Source organism: Sinocyclocheilus anshuiensis, unplaced genomic scaffold, assembly GCF_001515605.1.
Source record: "Sinocyclocheilus anshuiensis isolate Anshui unplaced genomic scaffold, SAMN03320099.WGS_v1.1 scaffold553, whole genome shotgun sequence".
Taxonomy (NCBI): Eukaryota; Metazoa; Chordata; class Actinopteri; order Cypriniformes; family Cyprinidae; genus Sinocyclocheilus; species Sinocyclocheilus anshuiensis.
The window spans coordinates 1,142,259-1,157,906 of NW_015539821.1; the positions used below are offsets into that span (position 1 = coordinate 1,142,259).

Consider the following 15,648-nt stretch of genomic DNA (forward strand, 5'->3'; position numbering starts at 1 on the left):
CTCAAAAACACTCCAATCAGTAAGTTCGAAGCAGGCCTGTAAATCCTGCTCTGCTTCAGCAGTCCATTTTTTACAGTTTTCACTACAGGCTTAGCATATTTGAGTTTCTGCCTGTAGGCTGGTAGAAGATGAACCAAACAGTGATCAGAGAGTCCCAGCTGATATAAAAACATAATCCACCGCCTCTCGTTTTCCCCGATGACTCCGTGACGTGGTCCGCTCTGAACAGCTGGAAGCCCGTTAGATGTAACGCGCTGTCCGGGATGGCTCAGCCAGGTTTCCGTGAAGCAGAGCGCAGCGGAGTTTAAAAAGTCCTTGTTTGTGCGGGTGAGGAGTCGTAGTTCGTCTGATTTATTTGCTAGGGAGCGGAGATTCGCCAGATTGATGCTCTGCAGCGGAGTCCTAAAACCGTGCTGTCGGAATTTCATGAGCGCGCCGGCGCGTTTCCCTCGCTTGCGTCGCATGGAGCGCTTGTATAGGAATGCAGCTCCTCCGACTAAAATGTCCAGTAAAACATCTGAATGCTCAAATGTCGGCAGAAAGTTATTTGGTGTGCTATTTCTGATGTCCAGGAGTTCGTTCCTAGTAAAGCTGATCGGGAAAAAATTGCTTATTGATACATATTGATATTGAATTATTGTCCAGCCCTAAGATGAGGACACTGCGCGCATTTCTACATTTCTACTTGGTGCTCAGATCATGTAAAGCAGTTTGTTAATGGCTTTTAGTCACTGATTTGCATTTATATTTGGAACAGCTCTTTACAATTAGTGTGAAAGTGTGTGTGGCAGATTGGGCTGAAATTGGTCTTGAGTTCTGGATGAGGGGCAGGGCACAAACCTGATCAATCTATCTGAACTGCTTAGGGTGCAAAGACTCTCACACTGCATAACTTATACTGAGCGATTATGCAAGTTTTAAAATGATTGTATTCTAGACGAGGACACTGCGCACTTGCGTTTCTACCTTTCTGCTTGGTGCTCAGATCATGTAAAGCAGTTTGTTAATGGCTTTTAGTCTCTGATTTGCATTTATATTTGGAACAGCTCTTTACAATTAGTGTAAAAGTGTGTGTGGCGGGTCGCGCTGAAATTGGTCTTGAGTTCTGGATGAGGGGCAGGGTACCAAACCTGATCAATCTATCTGAACTGCTTAGGGTGCAAAGATTCTCTCACAGTCTCTCTCACTCATTGTTTTTTTTTTTTAAACCCTCTAATCGATATCAGATGTTATCACAGCTCATCAGCTGTGAATAAGTGATGTAATAGAGGTCAAGCCACCGAGGACTTCATCTGTTTTCGCAACCAGTCCAGTGACAGTGTTGATTGAGACACACATATTCAACAGCAACACAGGGCCTGACTCTTGTGTGTGTATGTGTGTGTGTGTTTGTGCATGGCTTGGTTTACAATCACAGTGCAGTGAGGGACATGAAATGATTATACCAAAAAAAGGAGCTCTATATATCACAGTGTACACCGCGGTCAGCATATCAGTAAGAAAATTAAAGATACGAATGCAGGCCAACCGGCACAGAGCAACAACGCGATAATGGAGCCACAGCTCGATATTCCAGAGAGAGAAACTATAAAAGCGGTGAAGAGGTCCACCTCGAACAGGACCTTGGAAATGGTACGGAAATCAAGCACAAGGCGAATTAATAAAATTTACTCTCCTGGCACAAACGCTATTCTGATTCGCTTCTTCATAAGAGCAAGCCGGCAATATCGTGAAACCTCAGAATACTGTGGTGAGGTCATGTTACTGGTTTGTGTTGTGGCATTTGTAGATTGAGAAGAATATGCAGATGGGATGAGTGAATGAATAAAAGGGAATCATGCTTGCCTGTCTGGAAACTGGAATATTTCTTTGTTTAAAAAAAATTAATATATATATATATATATATACAGTGGTGTGAAAAAGTGTTGGCCCTCTTCCTGATTTCTTATTTTTTTGCATGTTTTTCACACTTTAATGTTTCAGATCATCAAACAAATTTAAATATTAGTCAAAGATAACACAAGTAAACACAACATGCAGTTTTTAAATAAAGGTTTTTATTATTAAGGGAAAACAAAATCCAAAACTACATGGCCCTGTGTGAAGAAGTGTTTGCCCCCCAATCAGGAAGGGGGCCAACACTTTTTCACAACACTGTATACAGTATATATATATTATAAACAAAGAAATATTCCAGTTTTTATTTTATTCTTCAGTATCACATGCTCCTTCAGAAATCATTCTAATATGCTAATTTGGTGTTCAAGAAACATTGAAAACAGTTGGCCTGCTGTTTTTGTGGAATCCATTATTATTTTGTTTTCAGGATTCTTTGATGGATAAAAAGTTCAAAAGAAATATAATTTTAAATATAATTTTAAAAACAATTTACTGGTATGTTATGCTCATCAAGGCTGCATTAAAAATAAAACAACAACATCATATATATTAGAAATTAAAATAACTGTTTTCTGTTTTACAATGTAATTTATTCTTGAGATGCAAAGCTCAGATAATGATTTCAAAAGAATCAAGTTTTTTTTTTTTGCCATCACAAGAATAAACTACATTTTGAAATATATTAAAGTAGAAAATGTCTATTTTATTTTAAAATAACATTTCACAATATTACTGTTTCTATTGTATTTATAATCAAATAAATGCAGCCTTTGTGAGCATAAGAGATTTCTTTCAAAAACATTAAAAATCGTAATTATTCCAAACTTTTGACTTCTAGTGTATAAATAAAACACGTTATGCTCATATGTTTTAACCGAACTTCTGAAATAATTTTGAAAGTCATTTTGAAAACCAAAAGACAGTTAAATCTTTTTAACGGGTCATAACATGAGGATTAAACTTACTGTACCCTTGATGTTTTCCCATAAAATAATTTTTTTGTTCTATCAAAGCATACTGTAATTTTCAAAATGGGTTATATTTGTAGCCTGTTGTGGTTCCGCAGTCCTGCCACTGTTCTGAGTATCGAGTTTGCTGTTTGTGGCGGTCAGCGGGGTTACTGGTTTTGCAAGTCAAATACAGCAAGGTGAGGATGCACTTATCTCTGGCTGACAAGTGCGATCTGTGTCAGAAACGGGTGCAAGGTGTACCCTGTGCTCTGGCTGCTCCATTCTGGAACTAACACTGATTGACACTGGCTTGCCACAAACTACCCAGCATCCTTTTTGCCTTGAGCCCCTCTGGCCCAGATCAGTATACAGAACCACACAGCTTAAATAGACAAAATATACTTTTAAATTAGTTTTGAGTGAATAAAAGTCGTTCAGTTGCACTTTTGCCAATTTGGACCACAAAGAATTAAGCTGCTCATTATTTTAATAAACAAGAACAATATATTATTGCACTGAAGTCACAGTGAAATATTTGTTTGTTACCCTGTCGATCCGCAGAGCTCAGAGGTGGTCGAATCAGTGGTAAAGCCACATTCTACTAGGTTCAGAAGGCCTACCTTCACTCACTGGGGGCCAGTCGCCTGGCAAGCTTAATACAAATTGTAATTGGGTGCCATAAATCGTGCACAGCGACAGAGTAGGTCAAGGCCCAGAGACAAGATTACTAAAGCATTACGGTCAATCAAAAGAGTCCTTGAATTGGAAGATTTTAATTAGAGTTTGGTTCTTGTGTGTGCGCCGTGTACTAATGCGTGTCTCTCGTTGTTCTCCTGAAAGTTTGTTGAAATTTTGGAAAAAGAAAATTGGAATCAATTAAATCCTCAGCGCTGGAAGTTAAATGCCAATGTGGATACTAATAAAATGTCGCGGTTTCGGCAGTGTCAGTAATACAGTGATTAAAAATGTATCTTAATTGGCAATATTCATACGATTCACTGCAATGGTTGGGTTAATGTTGGAGACAGGGAGACGTCCTCGGAGTGCTCCTCATAAACCCTCGTCTCCTGTCTCTGCCGAGAGAATATTTGCACGATGAAGGGTTTGGCTGTTAAGCCCCCTCATGTCTTAATGGAGCAGATCCCCCTAATCATTCTGTAATCTCTTTTAGGCTAATGTCAGCAATATGTTCACAGAATTATTGCTGATTTGGAACGCACTTTAAGAGTGGGGAAGGAAAATCTTACACTCGAGCAAGTGAGCTTAAGAAGTCTCTTGACAGACGAAAGGTAAATCTTCCGTCATGTTTGTTTTCCTCACTCAATTTTATATTCATAATAGGTTAAAAATCAGCTCATTGATTTCACAGTGCTAAGAAGATTAACACTAAAATGTAACATTTGCACTAAAAGTTTTAGCCTTTGATTGTGGGCAACGTTTCCTCAAGGGCGACTTGATCAAGTTTGAGTGTCACATGACAATATCAAAAGGCGTCGTCAAGCTTGGATGGAACTTTCAATCAGCAGATTTCCAAGCTTCATAATGCAAATGTTAAATAAACATGCTCTGAGGTTTCTGAAATGGCTTTGTTCATAATGCATGCGTTCCCGATGTTATGCTTAAGGATCAAACTATGGCCGTTCGCCAGTTCAGTCTCGATGGCCGTGGAGGCCCGTCAGAGGGGGCAAGAGAGGTTGAGCTTCATCAAAAATGTATTCAGAATTAATGTAACAATGAAAATGACGAATTGAACTGTTGTTTGAATCAGTTTACTTATTAATGTGCATAACTCAGATCTCTATTTATCTATCTATCATTCTATCTACCATTCTGTCTTTGTCGTTCTGTCTGTCTGTCGGTTTTGTTGTTTTAAATATTTTAATTCGCTCTATTGTTCTTTATATCGTTCGGTCATTTTGTCATTCTATCTGTCTGTCTGTCTGTCTGTCTGTTCTTTTTCTATCCTTCTATTGTTTATTCTCTTTCCATTGTTCTTTCTAATACTGCACTAATATGTGTATAATAATTATATATACAATATTTTATTAATTTGATTAATATCACTAATATATTATTTATATAGTATTATAAATATATAATTATTAATCTATTGTATTTTATTTTTTTTTATATCTGAGTGTGTGAGTATAATTATCAGACAAAAAAAGCTATGTTATTAAAACCTACTTTTGTGAATTGGTTTGATCAATATCGATTTACATATTGGTTTCCTCAGAAAATTCCCTCACGGACAGCCACTGCTCACTGGAATTCTTCTACGGAACGTGTATATGCTTAGAACTCATCATGTTACTACTTGAGTATGTATGAAATGTGATATTTGAGCCGTGGTTTTTGTGTGGGCTTCATGACTTTGAGTCCAGCCCGCATAATTTCTTCCTCTCTTTTTTTCCTGCATGATTTTCTGTTCCCTCTTGACTGTCACAATAAAACAGGCAAATAAATAAATACATACATACATACATACATACAGCCAGAAATCAGTCCAAAAATAAAATATAAAAAGTAAATGCATATTCAAGACCATCAGTATCTTCTGAAACAGTTTTGATGTATAACATAGTGTCGTCTTTTCTCTGCGCTTAGCCAGAAGTTTTAAAAAGTCATCGAGTGGTGTGTTATTCACACATGGTTTGGCCAAGGGTGGAGGAGAGGGATGTACCCTACTTTGTCTTGAGCATGTCGGGCTGTCAGGGTCTCTCTCGCTCTGTCTCCCACCTGGCCCAATGAGATAGCAGGTGTGGGGAGAGGGTTCCCAGAGGACTGTTGTAGACAATCGGCTACATTCTCTTCTCCTCTCCCTTTCTCTCGCTGCCTGACACAGGCAGTAATTCTCCCCATCAGACAAATGTGAGGTTGTGAGAGGTAAGAATCAGCACACATGCTGGACATATGCATCATGGCATATTCACCTCTCTGGTCTCCTGGCAATATATTTAATTTGTGAACTGCATCTGGTGACATTGCTACAAGTTTGCGTTCCCACTGCGGATTGTACTCCCTCGAGCTTTAGAGAGAGAACACGTTTCTTTTTGCTCTTTGTGAGACACTAAAGTGCCTTTGTTTGCTGCATGATTGATGTATCTATGAGTGGTGGTTTGGTTGTTTTTCTTCAGGCATCTACATTTGTTAATATCAAGAGTTTTAGATCTAGCACTTGTAATGCTGCTTCCTCAAGGGCTATTGGGTTGTTTATCCGTGAATTAGGATATTCTAATTCAAGTAGTGTGCTTTTCAGGGATATTTAAGACATGATAGCTTTTTTTAAAGAATGATGAAACCCTACTTCTGCTGAATTTAAACAATTTTACGTTTGCACACCATTTTTCTGCTTCTTGATGTGTGACAGTAAACTATTCTTACATCGTGTCCTAACCAGGCGACAAGTTTCCAGCGGCAAGCAATTTTTCTGTCCAAACAGAACTGCTGCGCGACATGAACAAGGGGTCAAAGTTTGTCTGGTTAGCATGGTCAAGTTAGGTAGATGCAATAATAACACAATTCTACAGGCAAAATATATCATTTTCTTCAAACATAGCTGTATGTTCTGTATAATATATATAATATTATATATAGTATTAAATTTAGCACTTTAGCGTAGTTTTAGCACAATTTTAATATTATTTAATATTACTTATGTACTATATTTTTATTAAAAATGTATTTTAGGTGGCTTTTAAAAGCATGGAATTATGCCGGTTGCGTAACCTGCTAAGACTAATCTTAAAAGTTAGTCATCTAATTTTTTTCTTCAAGACTGGTCATACCTTTGTAAAGCCAGTTACATAAAAGGGTAGATTGGTCTAATTTGAATGTGAGAAGTAAGACTGATTACCACTTGGTTAACTACTAGTTGGTCAAACTATTTCTTAAGATGCAGTTGTACAAAAGTGGCTATAGTTATGCAACTGGCCCTAAAAGTGTGTGCGCGACATCTTTTTTTTTTTTTTGTGGCTTCAGAATAATTAGTGACTTGGCAGTGCTTATCATTATTCATTGTAAATACTATTTTCAGGGAATTAATAATTGATATATTCAATTATTGTCCAAAACTTGATAGAACAAGCTCAAGGATACAGATTGACTTTGAGTTTTAGACTTGAGATGAAACCAGAAGAAAACGGTCAAAAGAGGGAGTAGGGGAAATTTCAGAAAAAGGAAACAGAAGGGGATACCATAGCTTTGGTTCTGTGTCGATGACACCTCTCAAAAGCATTTAATTCATCAAGGGGGAGTGGGTTTGAGCCTGTGTAAATTGCTACAGATAAAGGGACAAACCTTGAAGAATTGGATTGTGAGGGAAAAGGATTTGAATTCCCCTCTGGTGATCGGTGCAGTACAGGGGGGCCGCTCTCGTAGCCCCTGGCTACCATTGAGCTTTATCGCAGAGCTGTTGCTATTCTTTAGCACACCACTGTTATTTCACCTGAGTACACTCGACTGAGGCATTCAAGTGTTCAACATGTCCTACAGCATGCATGCTATTTGTCAGAGGGCCCTTTTTTGTGAAAGGGACATTTGTGTGTGTGTATTTATGCATGTGTGTTAAATAAATACCAAAAAATTAACATATGAAGATAAAAAAAAAGACAAAAGTTGTGCTAAAAACATAACTGCATACTGATTTGAAGCAACATGAAGATGATTGAATAATTGAAAGATAAAAAGGAATTTTAGAGTGAACTATTACTTGTATAAACTCATGATCATAACCATGATGATTTCTGTTTTTGCTGTTTAGTTTTCATAAATGGTCTTTGTGGACTGGAAAGGGAGGAAGATTTGCTTTGGGAAAATTAGAATGTGTCTACATAGCAGATGTCTCTTTTAAACTCTTATTTCAAATGAGCATGGCAAATTCCCATTTTCCTTGATATACCCCTTTTAAAGATGAATTATCAAATATGCTTCTAGTAATACAGTACTCATGAGAGCAATGAAAGAAACTAATATAATGTTATATGAACCTATAATTTTTCTCTATCTCTTATGGCTCCCACTGAGGTAGCGTGTTTGTGAACGAGATCAATGGGATGCATTGTGGAAGTTGCCTTTGTGTTTCCTTCATCCAGACGCCCATCCTGTTTGTCAGCCTTTCTGTGCTGTCTCACACTTCCAGAGGAAACATAGGCTTTGCATTAAATCCCCTCTGCATAGACGAAGCCATCCACGATGTTTAATTCATTCGCTAAGAGCCAGAGGACACTCCTTGTAAAATTCTGGAATAAAAAGAACATTTGGGAGAAGAAAGGAAAACAATTTTACCCCTTATTTCCCCTTAGCGTGTATGTATGAAAGGAATGAAGGCGCAAGACAACAGGAATCAAGAAAGGTGAACTATCTTGAGCTGAATGGTTGAAGAGAAAAAAAAAACATAAATAATTCAAGTGAAAGTCAAAGAGGAACAGCGGAGAAGGTCGTCTCTTACCTCTCATCTGTTTTTGCTTCTCTTGTTCAGGAGAGCCGAGAGGGTACAATGCTCCAGCGACGTCTAGTAGCAGCGTCTCACTAATCAGGCCTTGATTAAACATCCATTCAGAGAGGCAGGGATTAGGGGAAGTCCCCTCGGAACCAGTCTGCTAGACTGAGAGGGAAGGGAGGCTGAAAAGTTTTTGATGTGTCAGTCATGCAGTCCGGTCATTGTTTAACTGCGCTCACCTCCCCAGCCGAAACCGGCAAACAGTTCTGGAGCCACAGCGAAGCAATGCAATGGAAAGGCAACATAATTATGTCCATTCAGACGCTCATCCCAGGAGCTCCGCGTGGTACATATATTCTTAATATATAATAATATATATTTTGTAATTATTATATTTATTTATATATTATTAAAGTTTATATATTTTTTGGAATTTATGAGTAGTATTTTTACAAATTGATTAACAAATGTAAGATTTGTGCTGGTTGTGCAATGTTTGTTGTTGAGCCATGCTTATTTTCATTTGTTAATTATTGAATAAAAAAATGTATAATAAATAACATTATATAATAACATATAATACATGTTATTATTGATTTTTTTATGGCTATTTATTGGCATTTAATTCGCTAAGAGCCAGAGGACACTCCTTGTAAAATTCTGGAATAAAAAGAACATTTGGGAGAAGAAAGGAAAACAATTTTACCCCTTATTTCCCCTTAGCGTGTATGTATGAAAGGAATGAAGGCGCAAGACAACAGGAATCAAGAAAGGTGAACTATCTTGAGCTGAATGGTTGAAGAGAAAAAAAAAACATAAATAATTCAAGTGAAAGTCAAAGAGGAACAGCGGAGAAGGTCGTCTCTCACCTCTCATCTGTTTTTGCTTCTCTTGTACAGGAGAGCCAAGAGGGTACAATGCTCCGGCGACGTCTAGCAGTAGCGTCTCACTAATCAGGCCTTGATTAAACATCCATTCAGAGAGGCAGGGATTAGGGGAAGTCCCCTCGGAACCAGTCTGCTAGACTGAGAGGGAAGGGAGGCTGAAAAGTTTTTGATGTGTCAGTCATGCAGTCCGGTCATTGTTTAACTGCGCTCACCTCCCCAGCCGAGACCGGCAAACAGTTCGTCTGGAGCCACAGCGATGCAATGCAGTGGAAGGGCAACACAATTATGTCCATTCAGACGCTCATCACAGGAGCGCCACGTGGGCCTCGGAAAAGCTCCGAAGCACATGTGGAAAATCTGTCCAAAACGGGGTGACCCAAAGGAGAGTGGCCTGCTTTGTCGATGAAAGTTATCCTGCCCTTGAATTGCAGAGAGCAAAGAGTACGGCATTATGAGATGTTAGAGAGCATGCCTCTTTATCTCCTGCTCTCCATCATTAATTTGCTCTTTTGGGTTTTTGGAAAGCACACTTTTTACATTTTTTTTTACATTTTTAATTATGTTAACGGGTCTTAATGGGAAGGATTTTTTTCTGCTAGCTCAGATTTGAGCCAATTTTTTTTCTTTTATTTATTTTTTTCCTGGCCCCAGTACAAAAAATTATTTTATTTTTAGCAGCATGTTTTAAATGTGACAAAATATACATTTTGTTAATTATTGAATAAAAAAATGTATAATAAATAACATTATATAATAACATATAATACATGTTATTATTGATTTTTTTATGGCTATTTATTGGAATTTATCAAAATTGCTATTTTTAAGCTTTGGTTATCATAAACAAGTTATTTTTGTTTATTTTGTCGAAAATGTTTTTGAGCTAACAAATTTTATTGCAGTTTTTCATCCTTACCTGTAATCTCTTTAAACAGGGCCTTTACAGACTGAGATATCGCATTATATAGTCCAAGGAAAATTCTGGAAAAGGTTAATTTTGCCAAAGGCAGGAGCTCGCCCACCTGTGCTTAAAGTCCGCGTGAACCGGAAGTTGCTGCCGACTTTATTTCAGTGTAGTGACGTATTTCCATCTGAAACGGAATATTGAATAGAGGGCATGGTTTTATTTTGGCGCTCCTCCTCTGTCTCTCACTCATAGCAAACTAACGGTTAGAAGGGTGTGTTTAGAAGGATATTCTGCCCAAGCCGTCAAACTGACGTCATCAGAGAAGGAATGCCATTCCAGAGCCGAAGCAAATGTTCAGATTTTGATTAAAGATTACCATGACAAATTTTTTTTTTCAGCGGATTAACTTGCACGGATTAATTGTTTACATCAAGACTAGCAATGTGCGCTAGTAAAGTAAATAAAGTCAATTTTGATTTCATGTGGACTTTAAGAGGAAAATGGAATTCATTGTTAATGATCCGCAGAAACATTTAAATTAACTTTGTGTTAGCTCCATTTGAGTAGCACTGCATAAAGCAGGAATTCAGCCAAGGAAAGCCTAAACACCATTTTTACCTTTGTTTAACTAATTTATGTCAATATGTTTTTTTTTTAATAATCTTAAAGGACTATAATCCTAGTGGAATGTATTCTTCCTCATTTTTTGATCTCAAACAGTCAAACAGATAATGAATATAACAGTTCAGGAGCAGATCCAGGGGACAATGTAGCCTTTAACACACATGACCTTGTTCTGTGGTAAACGGTGATAAGCATGTTAAGTTCTGACTCTTGTCACAGCAGACACTAGAGTTATTAACTGGATGTTTCTCTTGTTAATAAATGATTAATTTAAAAACTATGGAGATGACAGTTATGTCTAAATTAAATTATATGACTTCATCAATCAGCCAGAGATGTTTTAGGTCAAAGCTACCGCTCTGGGGGCTCATATTTGTGTGTGTATTTGTGCAGGATGGGCTATTATATAGAAACAAGTGCGTGTCAGAGTATGACATTGCTCTGGGCCCTTTATTCTGCTTGTTACAGTGTTGAAGTATTTCATTTATTCAGCGTGATTCTTGCTGAGAGCTCATTTTTTTCTATCGCAGGGAGAGAGCGACCAGCACAGGAGGGGTGTAATGAAATTGCCCAAATGTACTTGCATCCCAGAAATCTAATCCATGTCTATTGTTTCTTATTGAGAGACAGTCATTATTAAATGTACAACTCTGGCATCGTTTGAATACCAAGGGCAGGTTTTGGACCCTTTAAGCTGATGATTGCCCCTTTATCCAATTTGGAGGCGGTTAGATGCGGAGAGAATTGGTACTGTAATTGACAGAGATTGCTGTAGGTTTCAGTGCTAATATGCTGGTAGCTGCTCACAGGTCGTTTGTTTTCTTTCACGGCTGTGAGAGTAGGTTGGAATCAAGACTGTGTGGTAAGAATCTTATTTTTTTCCCTCTGTGACCACATTATACTGTGCATAGTATTGCTAGTCTTTATGGTATGGGCCCAAATCTGAATGATTGCTTTAAATAACACATTTTATAAAGGAATAGTTCACCAATAAATACAAATTTTCATTAACTCACCCTCATGTCACTCCAAACCCTATGATTTTCTTACTTCCATAAACTACCGAAGGAGATGTTTGGCAGCATGTTCATGTTGCTCTGCTCTTGATGTAATGTACAATGAAAGTTAATGGTGACCATCACATTTTTACATTTCTGTTTATGCATTTGGCAGATGCTGTACTGTTTGAGCAACAGGAAGGCTGCCAATCTCTAATTATGTTAGTTCCATTGGACTTCCTTTCTTCTGTGAAACACAAAATTATACATTTTGTATAATGAACTGGCTATTCTTGTACATACAGAGCGTTTAAGCTTCAAAAAGACAGAAAAGCACAATAAAAGCGGTCCACACAATTTAAGCAACTTATTCTACATATTCTAAAGCTATATGATTAGTTTTGTGTGTGGAAAAAGACTGAAGTTTTTATTTACTGCTGATGTTCTTCACCATAACTCTCAAATCTCAGTTGTACTATTTTTATACGTGCATATTTCATTGTCTTTTATATGTGCATGTTTCATTGCATATTTCCTATTTCATTGATCAGTTACAAGTCACACAAGACAAAATTACTTTTGGCATCATTTTTGGCTTTAATTGTGGTTTGTTCATCATACAAAGCTGTCATATGACGCAATGTAGTGCAAAAGCCGTATGGACCACTTTTATGGTACCTTTGGTCACCATTCACTTTCATTGTATGAAAAAGATCAATGTTTTTGCTAAACATCTTCTGTGTTCATGGAAGAATGTCATAGTTTTGGAACAACATGAGGGTGAGTAAATAATGACAGAATTTTCATTGTTGGGTCAAATATTCCTTTAAGCTTTAGATTTATATGTGTGTGTGTGTGTGTGTGTGTGTGTGTGTGTGTGTGTGTGTGTGTTTAAACACAAGTGTTGTCAAGGCTGGATGCTTAAGAGTTTGTCTCCAGATGATTGTCAGGGCTAGCGATCAATAAGGATGTGAAGTGGCTTATCTCTTGCATTATGTCAATATCACCACCATCTGTGTTAGCCCTCTGATAAACAAGGTTTCAGGAAGCTCTCCTTAAAACAAGCTACTAGTGGTGACATCTAATTTTTCCTTAAGGGCCTTTTGCAGCTTGCAGAAGCACTTGATGACATTCCCAAGCCAAGTACACTGATATCAGACAGAACGAATGGCAAGAACAAAATGGATCGATTGGTCAATTATTATATGATTGGTCTTATAAAAGGATGCGAATAAATTTTCAAAGATGTGATTTGCATGCACAGACCTGAGCCTCAATGGAAATCAAGCTTCATGCGATAAAATGCCACCCTTTCATGCATAAACAAATTTAACTGGGAATTTTATGAAATGTTTTACTTTTTCGATAAGCGACAGCCTAAATCTATTTACACAAGCCTTTGTTGTATAAGAGTTAATGTCCTGTGAAATTAAAAATCTCACCAAAAACATTTCTAACTTGTAAAAGCAGCATGCTATCTATTTATGATATTCATGCTTGGCCACTAAAAAAATGAGCCATGACTATGAAAAAAATGCATTACTGGCAGATTCAACTTGGAAAACAGGGTCATTAACAAGGAAAGACGAGATGTCCAAGTGTTGAGATCAAACGTGCATCCCTCTAGCTGCGCAACGGCTCCCTGTGATAGAAATCTGGTCTCGGTTGCTTTAAGATGTCAAATGACAAATGCTACAATTAGCGGCCATCTTAGCGGACATGAAAAACTTTAGCATCAGCGTAGCTCTGTTGCTTAACACAGCCAGGCATTAAATGAATGAGACATTACCAGGAACAAACAGAATATACAGTCATTTTTTCTCAAGTGAATCTCGGGAGCTAAACTGACCTCTGTCAGCCTTTGAAAGGAACATTTTATCCCAAAATCTGCGATGACAGCTGTCAAAATGTGCAGCGAATTCTCAGAACCAGTGCTAGATTTGAGTTGACCTGTACGGTTTATGCTTGCCTTGCTACGCGAATTCCTCCACGCGCGGGCCTTCATCTTAATTCTAGTCATCCTCTGTCTTCACCTATCTGCTCATCTCTGCATGTGAGAGGGCTTCTACCTGAGGTCTGCTGTGGCGTGTGTTATACGGAAGGATCTGGGTGGTCTACACTTAGCATGCCGGGCAGCTGTTTGTCATTGTGAGTTATGCGGCTATAATTGCACAGTGCCGCTGGGCTAGACCTTGGGGAACGTGGCCTTGTCAAGGTGCATTCGTGGCAGGTTGTGTGGCTCTGCCCTTATTGATCAGGGATGGTCTAGATATCTCGCTAAGCTTGAGCTCCCCCCATTGGAGTATTTACACAGCAGCTCATCTGAAACAAGGCAGATAATTGGGTATAACCTTTATTGGGGATAACCTTTTTTTAGATTTTACATTCCATTTTGTCTAAAGCTTCAATAAACTGTTTTTATTTCCAAAAATGTTTTCTTACTATTATTTTATGTCAGATATATCAAACATATATATATATTACTAACATTTCTCCTTTAAAGCAGTATGTAGTTCACCCATATTCTGATATTTACTTGTCCTCATGTATTTTGTTCTGCAATTTTTGCAGATTATCCTGGCCTCTTTTTTCCATATAGTGAAAGTGTGAAAATTAGAAATGTGGCTGTCAAACTCCAAAATGACAAAAAAGCACAATTAATTTTTTTTGGAACTACACTATAGCTTTGTGTGAGAAACAGACTAAAATTGAAATCGTTATTCACTGGCATACTGGCAGCTTTCCTTACTCTTTTTAGTGTTTGTGAGTGTTTATGAGAGAAATAGTAATGTTTAGTAAAGTTTTTTTTTTTTTTTTTTATGAGTCAGTTGATCCAGTTCACAAAATATGTCTAAATGATTCCCTCACATATTAGACTGATTCTCGGGTTCAACTCAGCGGTTAACTCACTAGAGGGGATGGTTATCAGTGAAAAACGACTTCAATTTCAGTCTGTTCAGTCTCACACAAAGCTATCATATTACTTTAAAAGGTTTAACATAGAGCACAAGTCATTTGGACCAATTTCAGGGTGCTTTTTGTCATTTCGGAGCATTTTGGACAGCCCCAGTCCTATACTTTTATTATTAGCTCTTCAACTTTTGTTTTCTGAGGAAGAAAGTCAGTCACTTTTTAAATTTAAATCACACTTCTTCACAGTTAAGTGGGCTTATTTGTTTGAAGCTATGCTTAGGAGTTGTTGAAACTTTGTTTTCATCTAAAGGAACCATTTAGGCCTGTTACCAATTAGAAACATTGATCAAACGGGCGCTCCTGCAGGTTATGTTCTATAGTCTTCCGTCAACGTCTTGTTCTAGAGTACTGGGGGAGAAAAGAAAAATCAATAGAATGCTTTTATGCGCAATAAAGCTGATTATTTTGCAGGAAAACTCAACCGTAATCAAGGTGTGTTAAACTGATGATGTTTATGAGGCAGTCTGTGAACACATATTATGAGGGTATAAAATGTCCCGTAAGAGAAATAGGTTGAGGGAGGAAGCAAATCAATGCTTGTTTACTGCTGCTTACACAAATATTCTATGTACCCACTTTATATGAGATCTATCTATCTATCTATCTATCTATCTATCTATCTATCTATCTATCTATCTGTCTATATGTCGTTCTGTCTGTCTGTCTGTCTGTCTCGGGTGTGCCTCACACATCCTGAAAAGTGAAGCTGTGGGCTCTTTGGTCGCCCCCTGGTGGCTGGCTGCAGTACAGGTCATAAAACCCGCCCTCTCCATGTAAACGAATTGGACTTGAGTCAAAATAAAAAAATAAATTACGCTTCCAATACAATTTTCCGAAAGATGGTTTTGGTCATTTAAGGTAGTTGTTATCACGCTGATATATGTTCAATTGTTCGTTTTTGTGATAAGTTTGATTTTAGCTAGTAATTTGATGCTATAAAAACGGGACCTGTCCTTATGGGTGATTGTCA

General features: G+C 37.7%; 1 protein-coding gene across 4 annotated transcripts in view; it reads left to right on the top strand.

The window, feature by feature from the left end:
* LOC107684054 (RNA binding protein fox-1 homolog 3-like) overlaps positions 1–15,648 on the top strand; it is a 451,861-nt gene that overhangs the window by 13,549 nt on the left and 422,664 nt on the right. The gene's annotated exons all lie outside the window — the stretch shown is intronic.